At 46.0% G+C, this 20,253-nt stretch overlaps 1 protein-coding gene across 6 annotated transcripts in view; it reads left to right on the forward strand.

The window, feature by feature from the left end:
- Nucleotides 1-20,253, forward strand: part of LOC119967541 (CYFIP-related Rac1 interactor A) — a 335,741-nt gene that overhangs the window by 110,042 nt on the left and 205,446 nt on the right. The window lies entirely within an intron of this gene.

A 20,253-nucleotide genomic window follows, 5' to 3' on the forward strand; every position in this document is an offset into this window, starting at 1 on the left:
ATATATCCGAAGAGCTTTAAACCTGAAAAAGACTGGGCATCAGATAAACAAAGAATGGAGACATTTCGAGAATGTGGGGCATACATTGCAGGTATTATTAACTTTTAGGGAATTTCGGGAATTTACAATTTACATCAATTTTAAGTAATTTCGGGAATTTTAAGTAATTAGTAAACTTTTAGATTTTTTAACTGCATTTGTAGATTTTTTAACTTTTTAACTGCATTTTTCAACTTGCATTTTACTTGCATTTTATCAATTACTTGCATTTTAGCAATTAAATTCACTTGCTGTATTGTACTTGCATTTTATCAATTAAATGGTTTTATACGGAGTTAATTTGTAATTGGATAATTGGACGAAGTGACGTTGGACCAAAAGACGGGCGGACAAAAAGACGTTGGACCAAAAGACGTGGACGAAGTGTCGTTGGACGAAGTGACGTCGGACGAAAAGACGCGACACGATTGGGTCCTACCTTTGTGGAATGATTTTCAGAGGACCCAGAAAGGGACAGTCGGATCCTGGACACTGCGAGAAGAATTTATGAGCTGTTGTCTGTCTCTCTCTGTGTCTCTCTCTGTGTCTCTCTCTGTGTCTCTCTCTGTGTCTCTCTCTGTGTCTCTCTCTGTGTCTCTCTCTGTGTCTCTTTCTCTCTCTCTGTCTTGCTCTCTCTGTGTCTCTCTCTCTCGCTCTGTCTCTCTCTCTCTCTCTTAACCTTTGTCTCTCTCTCTTACTCTGTGTCTCTCTCTCTTACTCTGTGTCTCTCTCTCTTACTCTGTGTCTCTCTCTGTCTCTCTCTGTGTGTGTCTCTCTCTATCTCTCTCTCTCTCTGTGTGTCTCTCTCTCTCTGTGTCTCTCTCTCTCTCTGTGTCTCTCTCTCTCTCTGTGTCTCTCTCTCTGTGTCTCTCTCTGTGTCTCTCTCTGTGTCTCTCTCTCTCTCTCTCTCGGTTTGTTAATTTCAATTGTGTTGCGACACTGGGTCAAGTAGGGCTGAAATTAACTGCGCACTACCCCAGAGTGTGCGAGCATATTTTGAACTCGAGACTTGCCCATTCCAGTGCTCTTCCAGCTGGCACCCCACCTTGCACCGTAAACTTGAACTCCGCCAGAACTCTTCAGTCCGTGTCCTGATTTGGTCAATTCTCATTCACCACTGTGGGGCTGAACTTTCAGGATCCATGAAGGCAGAAACCGAGGTCGGAGACATGGGGAGCAAACTTTTGGCACCACTCTCCTTCCAATTAGACCAATTGAACTGGTTAAGAAACACACTAATAGCTCGAAGGTAGTGGATAGATGAATTTCAGGAGCTGTCAATTTTTTAGGTGGGGGTGGGGGTGGGTGGGGGGGGGGGGGGGGTACACATTAGAAAGCCAATCATGACTGTCCCGAGGCATCAACCGAGCTCAGTGCTTCAGGAGATAGCAACATTCCAGGCAGATAGTGACAGACATCATGCTCTTGTGCTGAAGATCTCTCATCTCACAGTACTGGTTACCATACCGTGACATTAGCTACCAGAGTCACTGTGTTCTTGAACGATTTTACTCTTATCGTTCCATGGATCAGTTGTGAACCATGGTGACATCTCGCAAATGGCAGCACACCACTTCATCTTGCTGGTTAATGATGCTCTCTTTCCAGAGCTGGTCATGTCTGACCAACTTGATTGAATTTTTTGGTTATTATAAGTGATTAGATATGAATGTAGGAGGATTCATCAGTAAGTTTGCGGCTTAAATGAAAATTGGTGGGGTGGAAAACAGTGAGAAGGATAGCCTTAGATTACAGGAGGATATAGATGGGCTGATCAGGCAAATAGAATCCAGATATGTGTGAGGTGATGCTCTTGGACAGGACAAACAAGGCAAGAGAATAGATGATGAATGGCAGGATCCTGGGAAACTCCGAAGATCAGAGTGCATTATTATGATAGGAAGAACTTGGGTCTAGAAATGGGATTCAAGATGTAGCAGGCAATTTAGAGGTTATAAAGACTGCAGGCAGCAGAGTTAGAGGTATTTGTGCACAGCCTAAGTTACGTTGTGCCATTCAGAATTAATCTCGTTAGTGGGAATTCACAGGATGCATTCAGCCAGGATGATCCACTCAAACTTTAATGTTTCAAATGTTACATGTCTGGTTCAGTATCTTAGTCCATAAGACATAGGAGCAGAATTAGGCCACTAGGACCACCGAGTCTGCTCCGCCATTTAATCATGACTGATATAAACATGGTTGAGGGCTGACCAGACATCCCAAACAAATTGGGGGCTCGTGGCCGGGATTCTTAATTATAATTCCTTGTTTGGCTTGAGGTATCAAACTTAAAGGCAGTCGGTGTGTGGATCGATTGCATTCTTTCTGGGTTTGAAATATTGAATAGCGGAGAGACTGACCATGGCCCTTCAATTGCAAAAGATGGTCTGGGGGTGGAGGAAATCACTCGGGAAAATTTAAAAGGGAAATTGAAAGCAAAGCTCTTGAGTTTGGCTGAGAAACTGCAGTTAGCCCTGTCAAAGGGTTAAAGAAGGTAGAGAAAATACAAGCCATAGCTCAATATTTAAACTTGCCAGTAAGGCAGTCCAACCCATTAGAATTAGCTTGAATCCCATTTAAAATAAAAGACTTGGAAATGCAACAAAACCTGAGAGAAATGGCGATGATAAATGAAGCCAAAGAAAAAGAGGATTTTCCAAATGGAAAGGGAAAGATTAGCCAAGGAAGAAAGAGAAAGCGAGAGTGGCATAAGCAAAGGAAAGAGAGAGTTTGAACTTCAGAAACTGGCACTGGAAGGAGAGCAACAACTTAGTTGGAGGCAAAGGCAGAAGCTGAGGAGGTTTAAAGGAAGAAGAAATATCTCCTAGTCAAAGGTTTAGTAGGGGCATGTTTAAATATATGCAAGCCTTGCCAAGATTCAATGAGAATGATGTTGAAGCATACTTTATATCCTTTGAGAAAGTAGCTAAACAATTGAATTGGCCAAAAACCATGTGGGTGGTGTTGGTTCAAAAAAAGGTGGTAGGTAGAGCTAGTGATGTGTTTGCCTCACAATCAGAGGAGGTATCTGGAGATTATGATGTGGTGAAGAAAGCCATATTGAGTGCCTACAAACTAGTGCCAGAAGTCCACCGACTGACTTTTAGAAATATAAGAACCAGATCAGACCTATATAGAATTCAAAAGAATTAAACAAGCTTATTTTGATAGGTGGACAAGAGCACTAAAAATAAACCAAACGTATGAGGTGCTTTGGGAGATAATTCTAGTGGAATTTAAAGAGTCACTTCTCGCAATAGTGAGAACTCGCGTGGATGAGCAGAGTTAAAACAACTAGACAGGCCGCAGAAATAGCTGGCAATGCTGAGTTGGTGCATAAAGCAAAGTTTAGTATCCAACATCGATTTCAATCTGTGACAAATAGTAACTGGAAACGTGAGAAGTTCATGGAATCTCTGCAGAGGAGATGTAGTTAGCTGGTGATAAGGAGAGTACCTCGAGAGTAAAAAGGAAACCAATGATAGAAACAAGAAAACCCCATGTTTTCATTGTAATAAAGTTGAACATGTGAAGTTGCAGTGTTGGTGGCTTATGAAAAGTACTGGGAAGACTGGGTAAAAAGGATAAGCTAGTTGGGTTTATTAAAGTGGTAGAAAAAATACTGTCCCAGTGGAAGAGGTGCCACAGTGTTAACAGCCTGTTCAGAGGCTGGTAGATAAGCAGACATCAGAACTTTTAAAGGATTTTATTTGTTTACTCATGTGTACAAACAGCAGTAGATAAGGAGATTAAGATCTTTGGGGAGACAGGAGCAAGTCAGTCTTTAATGATGAGAGATAAGGACATATGTGGCTTGGAAGGCACATTGTCGGGAAAGGTGGTAATATGTGGGATCGGTGGTGAGAGCAGTAGTGTGCCACTATGCAAGGTAAGGTTAGAGAGTCTTTTGAGAAGTGGTAGTAGGAATAATAGAAGAAATACCATCGCCAGAAATGTAACTTATCCTGGGGAATGATATAGCTGGATCACAGGTGGGAGTACAGCCTACTGTAGTTGAAAACCCGGTGGATTATCAGACAATAGATATGTTGCAAAAAGTATATCAGGGAGGAACCCGATCTCAAAGCCACACGCTGAGACAGGTGGAAGAAAAGCTGAGGAATGCTGTATGGAGGCTGAGTTCTATTGTCAGAAACAATATTTGATCAGCTGGTTAGTAAAGAACAAGAGCAAGTGGAGGAAGAATTGTCAGGAACCATGTTTCATCAAATGTGTGGTACAGCAAGAGAGCAGGTGGTGGATGTAGCAGATGTCTAGTTCAATTACAACAAAAAAACAAGTTATACCAGAAAGCATATACAGAAATGGAATCTGTGTGTGTGCCGGAATGTTATTACATTAGAAATAACATATTAATTGAAAAATGGAGACCGTTATAGATTCAAGCAGATGAGAAAGGGACAGAAGTTCATCAACTGGTATTAGCGGTGGGTTATAGAAAGGAGGCTTCGCAGGTAGCGCATGGGGTTCCAGTACGAGGTCATTTAGGGGTAAGGAAGTCTCGAGCAAAAGCACACAGAAATTTTGATTCGCTTGGACTGCATAACGATGTTGCTGAATTTTGCCATGCATGTCACACATGTCAGGTAACAGGGAAACCTCAGGCTGAATCAAACTAGCACCTTTAATACCAATTCCCGCATTTGACGAACCAGTAAAAGCAAGATTTAGTGGGCCTTATCAGATTGAAAGGAACGGAGTGAGGTGAATCATTTGATAAGAATGCCAAGGAGAAGGAGAACTCGGTGTGTCAGATTAATATGCTAAAAAGTTATTTTGACAGAGAAGGAAAGAAGGAGGAAGTGTTAGTCATTGTAACTCGGGGAGAAGGAATAAATCCAGATAATTCTGAATTAAACATTCCTCAAATTAAATTGGGCAACAAGGAAACATTCAAAAAGTGGGATAAATTATTGAGTAATCTTCCGGAGGAACATCATAATGACTTGAAAGAGTCATTACGGTGCACAGAGCTGAGTGGGGGGATAACTTGGGATGCACAAAAGTAATTTAGCAAGATGTAGCTATAGAAAATGCCTTTTCCCATTAAACAACACCCATGCAAACTCAATCCATTAACGACAGCACAGGTACAATCGGAGATGGCTGATTTACATAAACGTAAAACAGAACACTTGACTGAGTTAATGAAGAACAAAAGGCTAAGAAGCAACTGGTCTGGAAACATCATCCAGCAGGAGGCATCAGTGGTGATTACATCGAAAAGAAAGCTAGTCTGGAAAGGCAGATTCAGAAGAAAGCTGCGTTCCAGCATTAGATTGCACATGAACTTCAGCATACCAGCAATTATCTGCATGAGATCAGAGAGGAGCAAAAACACCGACACCAAGTGAGAGAGCTACTCAAGGCAGCAGATTGTAATGAAAGGAACTGTGTAGGTGCAAGAGCAGTCATATTCCTATCACAATGGTGACACAGGACGTGCTGACACTAGGATCTGGTCAGGAGGAACAGATGAAGGACTAAAGCTGTCTCACCATTTCAGAGAGAGCATTGTCCGTGGTGGAATAAGGAATCTGGAGGCTGAATAGCTGGTAAAAATGCAGCCAGAATAGTCAGCAAACCTTTCAACATGAAATGAGTGGTGTTTCACACTGTCTAAATGCACCAGCTGCTACCAATTATATTTGGCTATCTTCAACATCCTCAAAGAAATAAATGTGACCAACTGATGATGAATGCTGCAACAATAATCAACAAGCTCTCAGATAATCAAGTGGAAAAAAACTCTGCTGGTAAAGCCAGACAACTGCAATTAACTGAATTATTGATTATGTTTTCTTATGTAAAAGTATGGAGAGTGTCACCGAGGCCATTTTTAGGTCTAATAATACCAGGACTACTTGCACAGAACTAATGTAAAAGTGTCCAAAAGAAAATGTGATTGCTGGTGCGAGAGGGAGGGATTCAAATTCCTGGGGCATTGGGACCGGTTCTGGGGGAGGTGGGACCAGTACAAACTGGACAGTCTGCACCTGGGCAGGACTGGAACTGATGTCCTGGGGGGGGGGGGGGGGGGGGGGGGGGTGTTTGCTAGAGCTGTTGGGGAGGGTTTAAACTAACGTGGCAGGGGGATGGGAACCGATGCAGGAAGTTGGAAGGTAGTAAAACAGGGACAGAAGCAAAAGGAAGTAAGGGGAAAGTGCAAGACAAAGACATAGTCAAAAATCAAAAAGGGCGACAGTACAAGGTACAGTGACTGAGGGGAGCTCAGTGAATAGACCCAGTAATACTAAAAGGAGTAAAACTGGAGATGTTAAGATTCAAAACAGAGGTAAAAAAACCAACATAAGTGTACTTTACCTGAATGCTCGTAGTATTCGGAATAAAGTAAATGAGTTGATGGCCCAAATCATCGTGAATGACTATGATTTAGTGGCCATTACTGAAACATGGTTAAAGGATGGTCACGACTGGGAGTTAAATATCCAAGGGTATCAAACTATTCGGAAGGACGGAGTGGATGGTAAGGGAGGTGGTGTAGCTCTATTATTTAAGGATGACATCCGGGCAATAGTTAGGGATGATATCGGTGTTATGGAGGATAAGGTTGAATCTATTTGGGTGGAAATCAGGAATAGTCTAGGAGTAGTCTATCGGCCACCAAATAGTAACGTTATGGTGGGGCAGGCAATAACCAAAGAGATAACTGATGCATGTAGAAATGGTACAGCAGTTATCATGGGGGATTTTAATCTATATGTCGATTGGTTTAACCGGGTTGGTCAAGGCAACCTTGAGGAGGAGTTTATAGAATGTATCCGCGATAGTTTCCTGGAACAGTATGTAATGGAACCTACGAGGGAACAAGCGGTCCTAGATCTTGTCCTGTGTAATGAGACAGGATTGATTCATGATCTCATAGTTAGGGATCCTCTCGGAAGGAGCGATCACAATATGGTGGAATTTAAAATACAGATGGAGGTGAGAAGGTAAAATCAAATACTAGTGTTTTGTGTTTAAACAAAGGCAATTAAAATGGGATGAGAGAAGAACTAGCTAAGGTAGACTGTGAGCAAAGACTTTATTGTGGAACAGTTGAGGAACAGTGGAGAACCTTCCAAGCGATTTTTCACAGTGCTCAGCAAAGGTTTATACCCACAAAAAGGAAGGATGGTAGAAAGAGGGAAAATCGACCGTGGATATCTAAGGAAATGAGGGAGAGTATCAAATTGAAGGAAAAAGCATACAAAGTGGCAAAGATTGGTGGGAGACTAGAGGACTGGGAAATATTTAAGGGGCAACAGAAAGCTACTAAAAAAGCTATAAAGAAGACTAAGATAGAGTATGAGAGTAAACTTGCTCAGAATATAAAAACAGACAGCAAAAGGTTTTACAAATATATAAAGCAAAAAAGAGTGGCTAAGGTAAATATTGGTCCTTTAGAGGATGAGAAGGGAGTTTTAATAATGGGAGATAAGGAAATGGCTGAGGAACTGAACATGTTTTTTGGGTGGGTCTTCACAGTGGAAGACACAAATAACATGCCAGTGACTGATAGAAATGAGGTTATGACAGGTGATGACCTTGAGAGGATTGTTATCACTAAGAAGGTAGTGATGGGCAGGCTAATGGGGCTAAAGGTAGACAAGTCTCCTGGACCTGATGGAATGCATCCCAGAGTGCTAAAAGAGATGGCTAGGGAAATTGCAGATGCACTAGTGATGATTTACCAAAATTCACTAGACTCTGGGGTGGTCCCAGTGGATTGGAAATTAGCAAACGTGACACCACTGTTTAAAAAAGGAGGTAGGCAGAGAGCAGGAAATTATAGGCCAGTGAGCTTAACGTCGGCAGTAGGAAAGATGCTGGAATCTATCATCAAGCAAGAAATAGCGAGGCATCTGGATAGAAATTGTCCCATTGGGCAGACGCAGCATGGGTTCATAAAGGGCAGGTTGTGCCTAACTAATTTAGTGGAATTTTTTGAGGACATTACCAGTGCAGTGGATAACGGGGAGCCAATGGATGTGGTATATCTGGATTTCCAGAAAGCTTTTGACAAGGTGCCACACAAAAGGCTGCTGCATAAGATAAAGATGCATGGCATTAAGGGTAAAGTAGTAGCATGGATAGAGGATTGGTTAATTAATAGAAAGCAAAGAGTGGGGATTAATGGGTGCTTCTCTGGTTGGCGATCAGTAGCTAGTGGTGTCCCTCAGGGATCCGTGTTGGGCCCAAAATTGTTCACAATCTACATAGATGATTTGGAGTTAGGGACCAAGGCAATGTGTCCAAGTTTGCAGATGACACTAAGATGAGTGGTAAAGTGAAAAGTGCAGAGGATACTGGAAGTCTGCAGAGGGATTTGGATAGGTTAAGTGAATGGGCTAGGGCCTGGCAAATGGAATACAATGTTGACAAATGTGAGGTTATCCATTTTGGTTGGAATAACAGCAAACGGGATTATTATTTAAACAATAAAATATTAAAGCATGCTGCGGTGCAGAGAGACCTGGGTGTGCTAGTGCATGAGTCACAGAAAGTTGGTTTACAGGTGCAACAGGTGATTAAGAAGGCAAATGGAATTTTGTCCTTCATTGCTAGAGGGATGAAGTTTAAGATTAGGGAGGTTGTGCTGCAATTGTATAAGGTGTTAGTGAGGCCACACCTGGAGTATTGTGTTCAGTTTTGGTCTCCTTACTTGAGGAAGGATGTACTGGCACTGGAGGGTGTGCAGAGGAGATTCACGAGGTTAATCCCAGAGCTGAAGGGGTTGGATTACGAGGAGAGGTTGAGTCGACTGGGACTGTACTCGTTGGAATTTAGAAGGATGAGCGGGGAATCTTATCGAAACATTTAAAATTATAAAGGGAATAGATAGGATAGATGCGGGCAGGTTGTTTCCACTGGCGGGTGATAGCCTCAAAATAAGGGGAAGTAGATTCAGGACTGAGTTTAGGAGGAACTTCTTCACCCAAAGGGTTGTGAATCTATGGAATTCCTTGCCCAGTGAAGCAGTTGAGTCTCCTTCATTAAATGTTTTTAAGGTAAAGATAGATAGTTTTTTGAAGAAAATAGGGATTAAGGGTTATGGTGTTCGGGCCGGATGGAGCTGAGTCCACAAAAGATCAGCCATGATCTCATTGAATGGCGGAGCAGGCTTGAGGGGCCAGATGGCCTACTCCTGCTCCTTGTTCTTATGATGCCCTATCACGACTGTGATATGGGAAAAGACAACAATGGACAATATTCATGTGATGTTTGCGTGTTGATAAAATGATATGTACCGTATAGAATGTAAACTGTATGTAATCTTAAGAAATGTTTCAAATTGAAAAGGGTTAAAAATAATGAAGCCATCTGTGTATATTGATGGTTCATTTTTTTTCTAAGAAGGGAGGTGTTATGATAGGGGGATATCCTGAACTTGGGTCCAGAAATGGGGCTGAAGATGTAGCAGGCAATTTAGGGGTTGTAAAGACTGTTAGCAGAAGAGTTAGAAGGATATACCCACATCCTGAGTTACTGTGTCCCATTCAGACTTAACCTTGTTAGTGGGAATACACAGGATGCATTCAGCCACGATGATCCACTCACGTTCTATTGTCATTCGGGACAACCTTGTTTGACCAACCAACAACCTACCACAGAGTCTGATGACCTATTTGTCAGTCAGTGGAAGGTTAGCTGCATTTCAATGGAATAACTCTTGTTTTGCATAAGCGGAAATGGGTAATCAGCTAAAATAATGAGAATAACAAGTTTGGCCACCTGAGCGGAGAACCTTTGTTTTGAGGAGCTGGGTGGAGCTTAGAGAGATGGAGACTTGATAAAACGATTCTGAACAAATAAAGAACAAAGAAAAGTACAGCACAGGAACAGGCCTTTCGTCCCTCCAAGCCAGCGCCAACGATGCTGCCCGTCTAAACTAAAATCTTCTACACTTCCGGGGTCCATATTCCTCTATTCCCATCCTATTCATGTATTTCTCAAGATGCCCCTGAAACATCACTTTCGTCCCTGCTTCCACCACCTCCTCCGGCAGCTTGTTTGAGACACCCACTGGCCTCTGTGTAAAAATCATGCCTCATACAGCTCCTCTAAACTTTGCCCCTCGCACCTGAAACCTATGCCCCCTAGCAATTGACCCCTCTACCCTGTGAAAAAGTATCTGACTATCCACTCTGTCTATGTTCCTCATAATTTTGTAGACCTCTATCAGGTCGCCCCTCAACCTCCTTCGTTCCAGTGAGAACAAACCAAGTTTATTCAACCGCTCCTCATAGCTAATGCCTTCCATACCAGGCAACATCCTGGTAAATCTCTTCTGCACCCTCTCTAAAGCCTCCACATCCTTCTGGTAGTGTGGCGACCAGAATTAACACTATACTCCAAGTGTGGCCTAACTAAGGTTCTATCCAGCTGCAACATGACTTGCCAATTTTTATACTCAGTGCCCCGGCCAATGAAGGCAAGCATGCCGTATGCCTTCTTGACTACCTTCCCCACCTGTGTTGCCCCTTTCAGTGACCTGTGGACCTGTACACCTAGATCTCTATGACTCAATACTCTTGAGGGTTCTACCATTCACTGTATATTCCCTACCTGTATTAGATCGTCCAAAATGCATTACCTCACATTTGTCTGGATTTAGCTCCATCTGCCATCTCTCCACCCAAGTCTCCAAACAATATAAATCCTGCTGTATGCTCTGACAGTCCTCATTGCTATCCGCAATTCCACCAACCTTTGTGTCGTCTGCAATCTTACCAATCAGACCAGTTACATTTTCCTCGAAATCATTTATATATACTGCGAACAGCAAAGGTCCTAACTCTGATCTCTGCGGAGCACCACTAGTCACAGCCCTCCAATCCGAAAAGCACCCTTCCATTGTTACTCTCTGCCTTCTATGACGTAGTCAGTTCTGTATCCATCTTGCCAGTTCACCTCTGATCCCGTGTGACTTCACCTTTCGTACCAGTCTGCCATGAGGGACCATGTCAATATAGAAGTCCATATAGACAACATCCACTGCCCTACCTGCGTCAGCTGACCTCCTTGAAAAACTGTATCAAGTTAGTGAGACACAAGCGCCCCTTCACAAAACTGTGCTGCCTCTCGCCAATATGTCCACTTGCTTCCGAATGGGAGTAGATCATGTCTCAAAGAATTCTCTCCAGTAATTTCCCGACCACTGATGTAAGGCTCACCGGCCTGTAGTTCCCTGGATTATCCTTGCTACCCTTCTTAAACAAAAGAACAACATTGGCTATTCTCCAGACTTTTGGGACATCACCTGAAGAAAATCCAAAGATTTCTGTCAAAGCCTCAGCAATTTCCTCTCTTGCCACCTTCAGTATTCTGCGGTAGATCCCATCAGGCCCTGGGGACTTATCCACCTTAATATTTTTCAAGACGCCCAACACCTTGTCTTTTTGGATCTCAATGTGGCCCAGGCGATCTACACACCCTTCTCCAAACTCAACATCCACCAATTCCTTCTCTTTGGTGAATACTGATGCAAAGTATTTATTTAGTACCTCGCCCATTTTCTCTGGCTCCATGCATAGATTCTCTCCCCTGTCCTTCAGTGGGCCAACCCTTTCCCTGGCTACCCTCTTATTTTTTATGTATGTGTGAAAAGCCTTGGGATTTTCCTTAACCTTATTTGCCAATGACTTTTCGTGACCCCTTTTCGCCCTCCTGACTCCTTGCTTGAGTTCCTTCCTACGTTCTTTATGTTCCACACAGGCTTTGTCTGTTCCCAGCCTTTTAGTCCTGACGAATGCCTCCTTTTTCTTTTTGACGAGGCCTACAATATCTCTCGTTTTCCAAGGTTCCCGAAATTTGCCATATTTATCCTTCTTTCTCGCAGGAATGTGCCGATCCGGAATTCCTTTCAACTGACATTTGAAAGCCTCCCACATGTCAGATGTTGATTTACCCTCAAACATCCGCCCCCAATCTAGGTTCTTCAGTTCCTGCCTAATATTGTTATAATTAGCCTTCCCCCAATTTAGCACATTCTTCCTAGGACCACTTTTATCCTTGTCCACCAGCACTTTAAAACTTACTGAATTGTGATCACTGTTCCCGAAATGCTCCCCTACTGAAACTTCTACCACCTGGCCAGGCTCATTCCCAAATACCAGGTCCAGTACAGCCTCTTCCCTAGTTGGACTATCTACATATTGTTTTAAGAAGCCTTCCTGGATGCTCCTTACAAATTCTGCCCCGTCCAAGCCCCTCGCACTAAGCGAGACCCCCTCAATATAAGGCAAGTTAAAGTCTCGCATCACAACAACCCTGTTGCTTTTACCCCTTTCCAAAATCTGTCGACCTATCTGCCGCTGGCTGTAGTAAACGCCCAATATTGTGACTGAACCCTTCTTATTCCTGATCTCTATCCATTTAGCCTCGCTGCCCTCTGAGGTGTCCTCCTGCGGTGCAGCTGTGATATTCTCCCTAACCAGTAGCGCAACTCCTCCACCCCTTTTACATCCCCCTCTATCCTGCCTGAAACATCTAAATCCTGGAATGTTTAGCTGACAATCCTGTCCTTCCCTCAGAGGTCTCTGTAATAGCAACATCATAGTTCCAAGTACTAATCCAACCTCTTAAGTTCATCTGCCTTACCTGTTATATTTATTGCATTAAAACATATGCACTTCAGGCCACCAGCCCTGCTGTTTTCAGCAACATTACCCTGTCTGCTCTTCCTTAGAGCCATACTGGCCCTATTTCCTAGTTCTCCCTCAACTTGTTCACCTTCTGACCTATTGATGCGGTACCCACCCCCCTGCCATACTAGTTTAAACCCTTCCGTGTGACAGTAGCAAACCTCCCTAATAGAAGATGTCGCTAACAGTATTGTCTTTGTCTGTTTGTATAAGTGGAACAAGAGCTGCATGTTCATGTATAGTGTCCTGTAATCGTGTGTTAGGGTTAAGAAACTGCATGGGCGGGATTCTCTGTCGGCCAATGGCAAAATCGGGAAAGGCTATTGGGCAGAGAAGCGGGCAGTGAAACGGTCTTCAAGCCGAAATCATGGCCGGTTCCGGGTTCACGCCAAATTGCAATTCTCCGGTGCCTCAACAGCAGTGACAGTGCCTTCCACTCCGCACGTACAGTAAATGCCGTTTGCATATCATTAGTGAGCCTGGCCCGCTTTTCTCTGGGGCTTCAGCGATGCTCTGCGAATTCCAGACAGCGAGGCCCACTTGTGCTTTTAAAAATCGGGAAAGAGGCTGATGAGGGAGGGAGAGAGAGGAGATAGGACGGGCAGAGGCGCGACCACGAGCTGCCGGTCCTGATGCTTGCTGCGCACCCCACTGACCACCCACTTTGGCCCATGGTTCAGCATATTGGATTGACACTAGCAATATGGGTGATCTCACCCCACCACCTGCCGCACTCCAGCCTCCACCCTCCAACTCTTCCCCCACCCTCCACCTTGCCAACGCTTTTGCCCCCCCCCCCCCCCCCCCCAAACCGGCCGCCACCTGCTGGTGGGGCATCACGTGGCCCACCCAAGGGCAATGCCCACTGTAGCCCCTACAGGGAGCGCCGGATAGGCCGTGGGGCTGGGGTGTCCAGGCTCGGCCTACCATTGCTGTGGCCGACAAGGCAGCCATCTTGCTGCACACCCCATTGACCACCTACCTTGGCCATGGTTCTGCAAGCGACACCGGCCATATGGGTGCCCCCACACCACCACCTGCCGCACCCCAGCCCCCACCCTCCACGTCTGCACCCTCCCCTCTGCCATGCCAACCCCACCCAAACTGGCCACCACCTGTTGGTGAGGCATCGTGCGGCCCACCCAAGGGAAAGGCCCATGGTAGCTCCTACAAGGGGGGTGGTGTACGGGGGCCACAGAGTGCACTGCTACCATGGGCAGTGCCAGCTGATGGTACCATGGCAGCAGGGATGGGTGCCAGGTCCAGAGGCCTTCATGGGGCTGTACACCGACTGGGCCAGGGGTGCGGAATTGGGGGAGGGGGACATGCGGGGGCAGGGTCTCCCAGGCCAACTACACTACTGTGTAGCCTGATGAACTTGGTTGGTATGCACCATGCTAACATGTCGGCTTTTCACCCCCTGAAGACAATAGAATTTGGAATTCAAACAGTAATGGTGGCCTTCCTGCTAGTCGCCGCAGCCCTGGGGGATGCACTGCGGCTGTATGAGCTGGAGCTGCTCAAGGAGGAGGACGCTGCAGCAGCAGAGCCTGCCCCAGAGGAACAGGGAGCAATCGGTGTGGATGGAGAGCTTGTCGCCACAGGCCGAGGAGGGGGAGGTGCAAAGGAGGCGTCGCATGAGGCCTCGTGTGTCCCGGCAACCCCTGTCATCAGAGGACCTGCCAGTCTGGGCATGCAGTCGAAGACTCTGGCTGAGCATGGGGACAGTGTGACATCTGCCAAATCATGGCGAACCTGGCACCGCGGGGCAATGAGGGAGGACACCCACTCCCGGTGGCCATCAAGGTGATGGTCACCCTGAACTTTTACGTCATGGGTTCCATCCAAGCGCTGAGTGGGAACCTGTCGGGGACCTCTGAGATTGTCGCATAGGTGCATCCGTGCGGTCATGGAGGCCCTATATGCCTGGTATGCTCAATACATCTATTTCACCGAGCCTACCAGGATGATCGGACAGCGGGGTTAGCTGCCATTGCCGAGATGCCCCGGGTCCAAGGAGTGATTGACGGGTGCATGTCGCCCAACGAATACCTGCAGATGACAGACTGGTCTCCACAAACCAGATGGGGATGGATGAGGGTGCGACACCGGAGCGTTGAGCACTTGCTGAACTGTCCCTGGGCGCCCATTCCCCTATGCAGTCAACCCAGACCAGCCCATCCCTCACACTCTTCTGACAGAGCACTGAGGCAGGTTGTAAAGTTGTACTTGGGTGTTTAATATGGACAAATATATACAGGGATTTGCCCTAGCCCCTAATGCTTTACGGTACCCATGCCAACTAAACGTGTGCGTACTTTTCTGGCCTTATTCTGAAATTCTGCAGTGTTCAGGCACCTCTCCTGCAGGAGTCACAGGCACGGACCCCATCACCTCCCTCAGTTGTCCAATGCCCCCAGGCTACTCCATGGGACATGGGAGTGAGCGGATCAAACCCCTCGGGTCCCCCGCCACCTAGCGCTGCCAGTTGTGGTGGCCCTCTCTCGTCTCGACCAGGGTCTGCATGCTCGCAGCCATGGAGCACAGGAAGTGGACCACCTGCATCTGGGACTGCACTACATCACACTGCGACTTTGCCACCACTTTCTGGTTTTGTGCCAGTGACAACACCACTAAATATTTGTTCACATTAAAAACCCATGCACAGCTTTACAACCTGCCTCAGTTCTCTGTCAGAAGGCTGTGAGGGATGGGACTGGGCCACCTCCCTCTGAGTCTGTGCCACATCCCTCTGAGTCTGTGCCACATCGGCCAGCACCTGGGCAATGGCGCCAAAACTCTCAGCTGTGACTGGGCCACACTCTGGAGCGCTGCTGCAATGTCCAGGTGGCTCTGATACATGGCTACCTGTGATAGGGCAGCCCTGTCCTGGGCCACCGCCTGCACAGATTGCCCCATGCCTTAGCCATCTTGACCCATGGCTGAAGCCTTTGTGATGGAGAGGCAGTGTGTGGGTGGTTTGGGTGTGGGGATGGTGGCACTCGTGCTATGGGGAACCGCAACTTAGCGGGTCTCACCTCCTCGCCCGATGCCGACCTCCGCCCTGGCGAGTGTACTTTCTTTCGGCCCTCCAGGTGTGGTGGGGGGTTGGGGCTGAGGCGGTGGAAACACAAAGTGTACAGTGTTAGACAGTCTGGCACAACGCATGCAGCCCAGGGGGTGGGTAACTGGTGGCTTCAGTGGCCACATGGGTACCGGCATGTGGTGCTGGGTGGTGGTTCGGCCGAGGGTGAGGTTAAGGGTGTGTGGGACGGTGGTTGGTACTCAGGGCACAGTGCTGCCTCCTGACCTTGGCCGCCCTGAGGAGAATGCAGTTTTTTTTCTGCACTGCTGGCCAGTCCTTATGGTGTTGCCCACGGCACTGACTACCTGGTCCAGTGAACGGCAGCGGCTGGCAGCCTCCTTCCCACTCCGGGGAACAGGGTTGCCCACCTCTCTTCCATGGCGTCCATCTGTCGGCTGGGATGAGTGTGCATGGGGAGTGAAGTGTGTGTATGTGGCTGCAGCTCGTCAGCCTCCTGAGTGTCAATCGCTTTTCAGTGCAATCTGCTAGCCCCTTGACGGTTGGTGAATTGGCCTAGGTGCGGCGCCAGTTTTGCTGTCTTAGAAGTCCACTAATCCTGCCCCGGCATCAACATGGTCCCATGTATTCTGTTAGTGTTAGATGAAGTAAGAGTTTAAATATAGTTTTCTTTTCTTTTAATAAAATTTGTTTATAAAATAACCAAGCCCTATTTCTTATATTGTCGTTCCTGGGACAAATTGTCTTTTCCGCTCCGCATTAAAAACTTTAAAAACGCTACGTGTCTAGTTCACTATCTTGGCCATTGCTGTGGGCTAATCAGGCATCCCAAACAGCATGTACACCGGTCCTTTAAGCTAGCAGGGCAGGTGGATACATTGGTTAAGAAGGCATATGGTACACTTGTCTTTAGTTGAGGCATAGTGTTTAAGAGCGGGGGGTTATGCTGGAACTGTATAAACTGTTGGTTAGGCCAAAGCTGGAATATTGAATGCTGTTCTGGAATCCACATTGTAATGGGGATGTGATAGCACTGGAAAGAGTGAGGAGATTTACCAGGGTGTTGCCTGTCCGGGAGAGTTTTATATATGGAGAGAGATTGGATAGACTGGGGTTGTTTTCCTTTGGGCAGAGGAGGCTGAGGAGAGACGTGTTTGAAATGTATAAAATTGAAGGCAATAGTTAGACAGGAAGAAACTTTTCTCCTTGTTGGAAGGATCAATGCGAGGAAAAACCTTTTCACCCAGAGGGTGATGGGAGTCTGTGAAAATCCCCTGGTCGCCGCATATGAGGGAAAAGAGAATAGATAGTTATGATGATAGACTTATATGACAAAATATAGGAGGAGGCTCGGTGGAGGATCGATTACATCTTGTGTAATCCAATATATTTCTAAGTAAAGCTGTGAGGAAAGCAAGAACACATATGGTGGAAGCTCCTGTTCTGGTTGCAGACCAGTTGAACATTGAGGAAGTGGAAGCCCTTCCTCTTGTTGGATCTCTGTCTGTAAGTGTGGTGGAAACAGATCCTCATAACAGTTGAGAAGGATTTAGATGTGTACTTGAGATGTCAAGGCACACAAGGCTATGAGCCAAGTGCTGTAAAATGGGACTAGAATACTTTGGTGGCTCTTTTTGACCAGCGCAGACACAATGGGCCAAAGGTCCTTTTCTGTGCTGTAGACCTTTTATGACTGTGCATTCATCTCACAACAGACACTGCCTTGCAGGGACAGGGATTGGGTATTGCCTCTATCACTGGATTTCCCCAAGTGCAGGACTTCATCAGTTGCACAATTGTAGTCATTAATACACCCAGTGCTCAGCTGATGAGATTCACTCAGGAAATCCCAGCCAAGCTCATATCAAAACTTCAAAACCTAGTGCTTGGCTCTTCCCCTTGCAACTAGATCCTTGACTTACTGACCCATAGACCACACACAGTAAGAATAAACAACACCTCCTCCACAATAGCCCTCAGTGCCAGGGCCCCACAAGGCTGCATGCTCAGCCCCCTACTATACTCCCTATACACACATGACAGTGCGGCAAAATTTGGCTCTAACTCCACCTACTGGTTTGCTGATGACACAACTGCAGTGGGTCGGATCTCAAAGAGAGTAAAGGAGAGAGATAGAGAACCTAGTGGTGTGGCGTATTGACAACAATGTCTCCATCAACTTCAGCAAAACTGTAGAATTGTACGCACCCCTGCCTGCATCGATGGTGCCAAAGTGGAGATGGTTGACGGGTTCAAATTCCTAGGTATGCACATCACCAACAACCTGTTGTGGTCAATCCATATCAATGCAACGACTAAAAGCAAAACAGCGTCAATAATTCCTCAGGAAACTAAGGAAATTCTGCACGTCCACTGAAGTGTTGGATAGTGTAGGCTTGCGAGGTGAACATATACCACCAACACTGAGGAAGGTTCAACTTTATTTTATTAACTAACTATTAACTAATCGACATACGATAACTGTGGGTTTAAACAATGCTAGTTTAACTAGAGACCTGTGCCTGTCCGAACCAGTTGAATCTCTCAGCACGTGGTGTGAGTCTATGCTAGACTTGATGAGTTCTTGTTCTACTGAGAGGCAGAATCCAGAATGAGCGGGAACCGTGGTGCCCTCTGCCTTTATAGTGTGTGTATTCTAACTGGTGATTGGCTGCGGTGTTTGTGCGTGTTGATTGGTCCCAGTGTATGTCCATCAGTATGTGTCTGCACCATGATATACTGGTGTATATTATGACATCCACATTGACTCTTAACAATTTTGACAGATGAACCGTAGAAAGCATCCGATCTGGCTGCATCACAGCCTAGTATGGCAGCTGCTTAGCTGAAGACTGTAAGAAACTTCAGAGACTCTTGAACACAGCCCAATCCATCACATGGACCCGCCTCCCATCCATTGACTCCATCTATACCACCTGCTGCCTTGGGAAAGCGGGCAGCATAATCAAAAACCCCTCCCACCCGGTTTATTCTCTCTTCTAACCTCTTCCATCGGGCAAGAGATATAAAAGTCTAAGAACACGCGCTAACAGGCTCAAAAACATCTTCTTTCCCCCTGTTACTAGACTCCTGAATGACCTTCTTATGGACTGAGCTGATCTCTCTACACATCTTCTCTACGGAGTAGTACATTTTGTATGCTTCACCCGATGTCTGTATCTATGTATTTACATTGTATATTTACCCGTATGTCCAATGTTTTTTCATGTGTAGAATGATCTGTCTGGATTGTATGCTGAACAATACTTTTCACAGTACCTCAGTACACATGACAATAAATCAAATCAAATATACCAGAATGTCACAGTGGAGCTGGCCTTTAACAGGGGAAAGGCAGAGATTTACAAGAGTAATGTACGGTTCGGGGTGGCCCATCTGGCGAAGTTGAGAGTTACCCGTAACTCCAAGGACTATTGCTTTGAGGGGGCAGAGGTGTTCGTGAAGGCCGAAGGATTGGGACTGAACTGAGTTTAGACTTTATTTTTGTATTTTGTGGGGGTATGGGGATGGTTTGGGGACGTTGAGGTATTTTGTGGTTGTGAGGGAATGGTTTGGGGCAATGTGTTGGGAGCTTTTTCACCTTATGTTTGGAGCTTGTCATGTTTGGTCGTTTGGAAGGGCCGAGTGTGGGGTGGCTCTGGCTAGTGAACGGGAGCGAGGTGGTGGGGAGGGGCTGTTGATTAGTGCTCACTGAAAATCGTATCAAAGTCCCAGGACTTCGCTGTCTGTCTCCTCCACCAAGTGAACTGGTCTTGCTCGCTCCAGCGTCCGACGGGAGTAACATTACCAGGCAAAGTGGTTTGCTCTGCCATATTTGGAACAAATCAGTCCTAAAGCTGGATATTTTCGTGGCAAATGTTGAGTGCCGTATCGCTGGCATATCATGGAGGATCGGGTTGGCTGCTCAAACTGGCCGCCCGCACTGGGAGCATGTTTTTTATTCAGCTGCGTCACCACACTAATGGCATCTGCCGTGTCTTTTGCCTTTGCGCCAAACCTACGAAGATTCAATATGTCGCGCTGCTTTGCAGCAAGCTCACCAGCATGATATATTTGAATGGCACTTTCAAGTTGCAGGTCTGTTTCCTGTGTTAGCCGCTCATGCACTTTATTATTGGAGATACCAAAAACTATCTTGTTTCGTATCATTGGCGACTGAAGCGTGCTGAAGGTGCATGCATGGCTGTGCTTTCAATCACAAGTCAGCGAAGATGCTATCGAATGCCGATTCTGTGTTCTGGGTGTGCGTACAGAATTTATAGCACTCAAAGGTTTTTTTTTCTCAGAGAGCAATGCTGATCGAATTGTTCAAGCACTTCTTCAAAGCTTTTGAAAAATGAAAAAATGAAATGAAAATGAAAATCGCTTATTGTCACGAGTAGGCTTCAAATGAAGTTACTGTGAAAAGCCCCTAGTCGCCACATTCCGGCGCCTGTTCGGGGAGGCTGTTACGGGAATCAAACCGTGCTGCTGGCCTGC

The sequence above is a fragment of the Scyliorhinus canicula genome, chromosome 6 (assembly GCF_902713615.1).
Source record: "Scyliorhinus canicula chromosome 6, sScyCan1.1, whole genome shotgun sequence".
Classification (NCBI taxonomy): domain Eukaryota; kingdom Metazoa; phylum Chordata; class Chondrichthyes; order Carcharhiniformes; family Scyliorhinidae; genus Scyliorhinus; species Scyliorhinus canicula.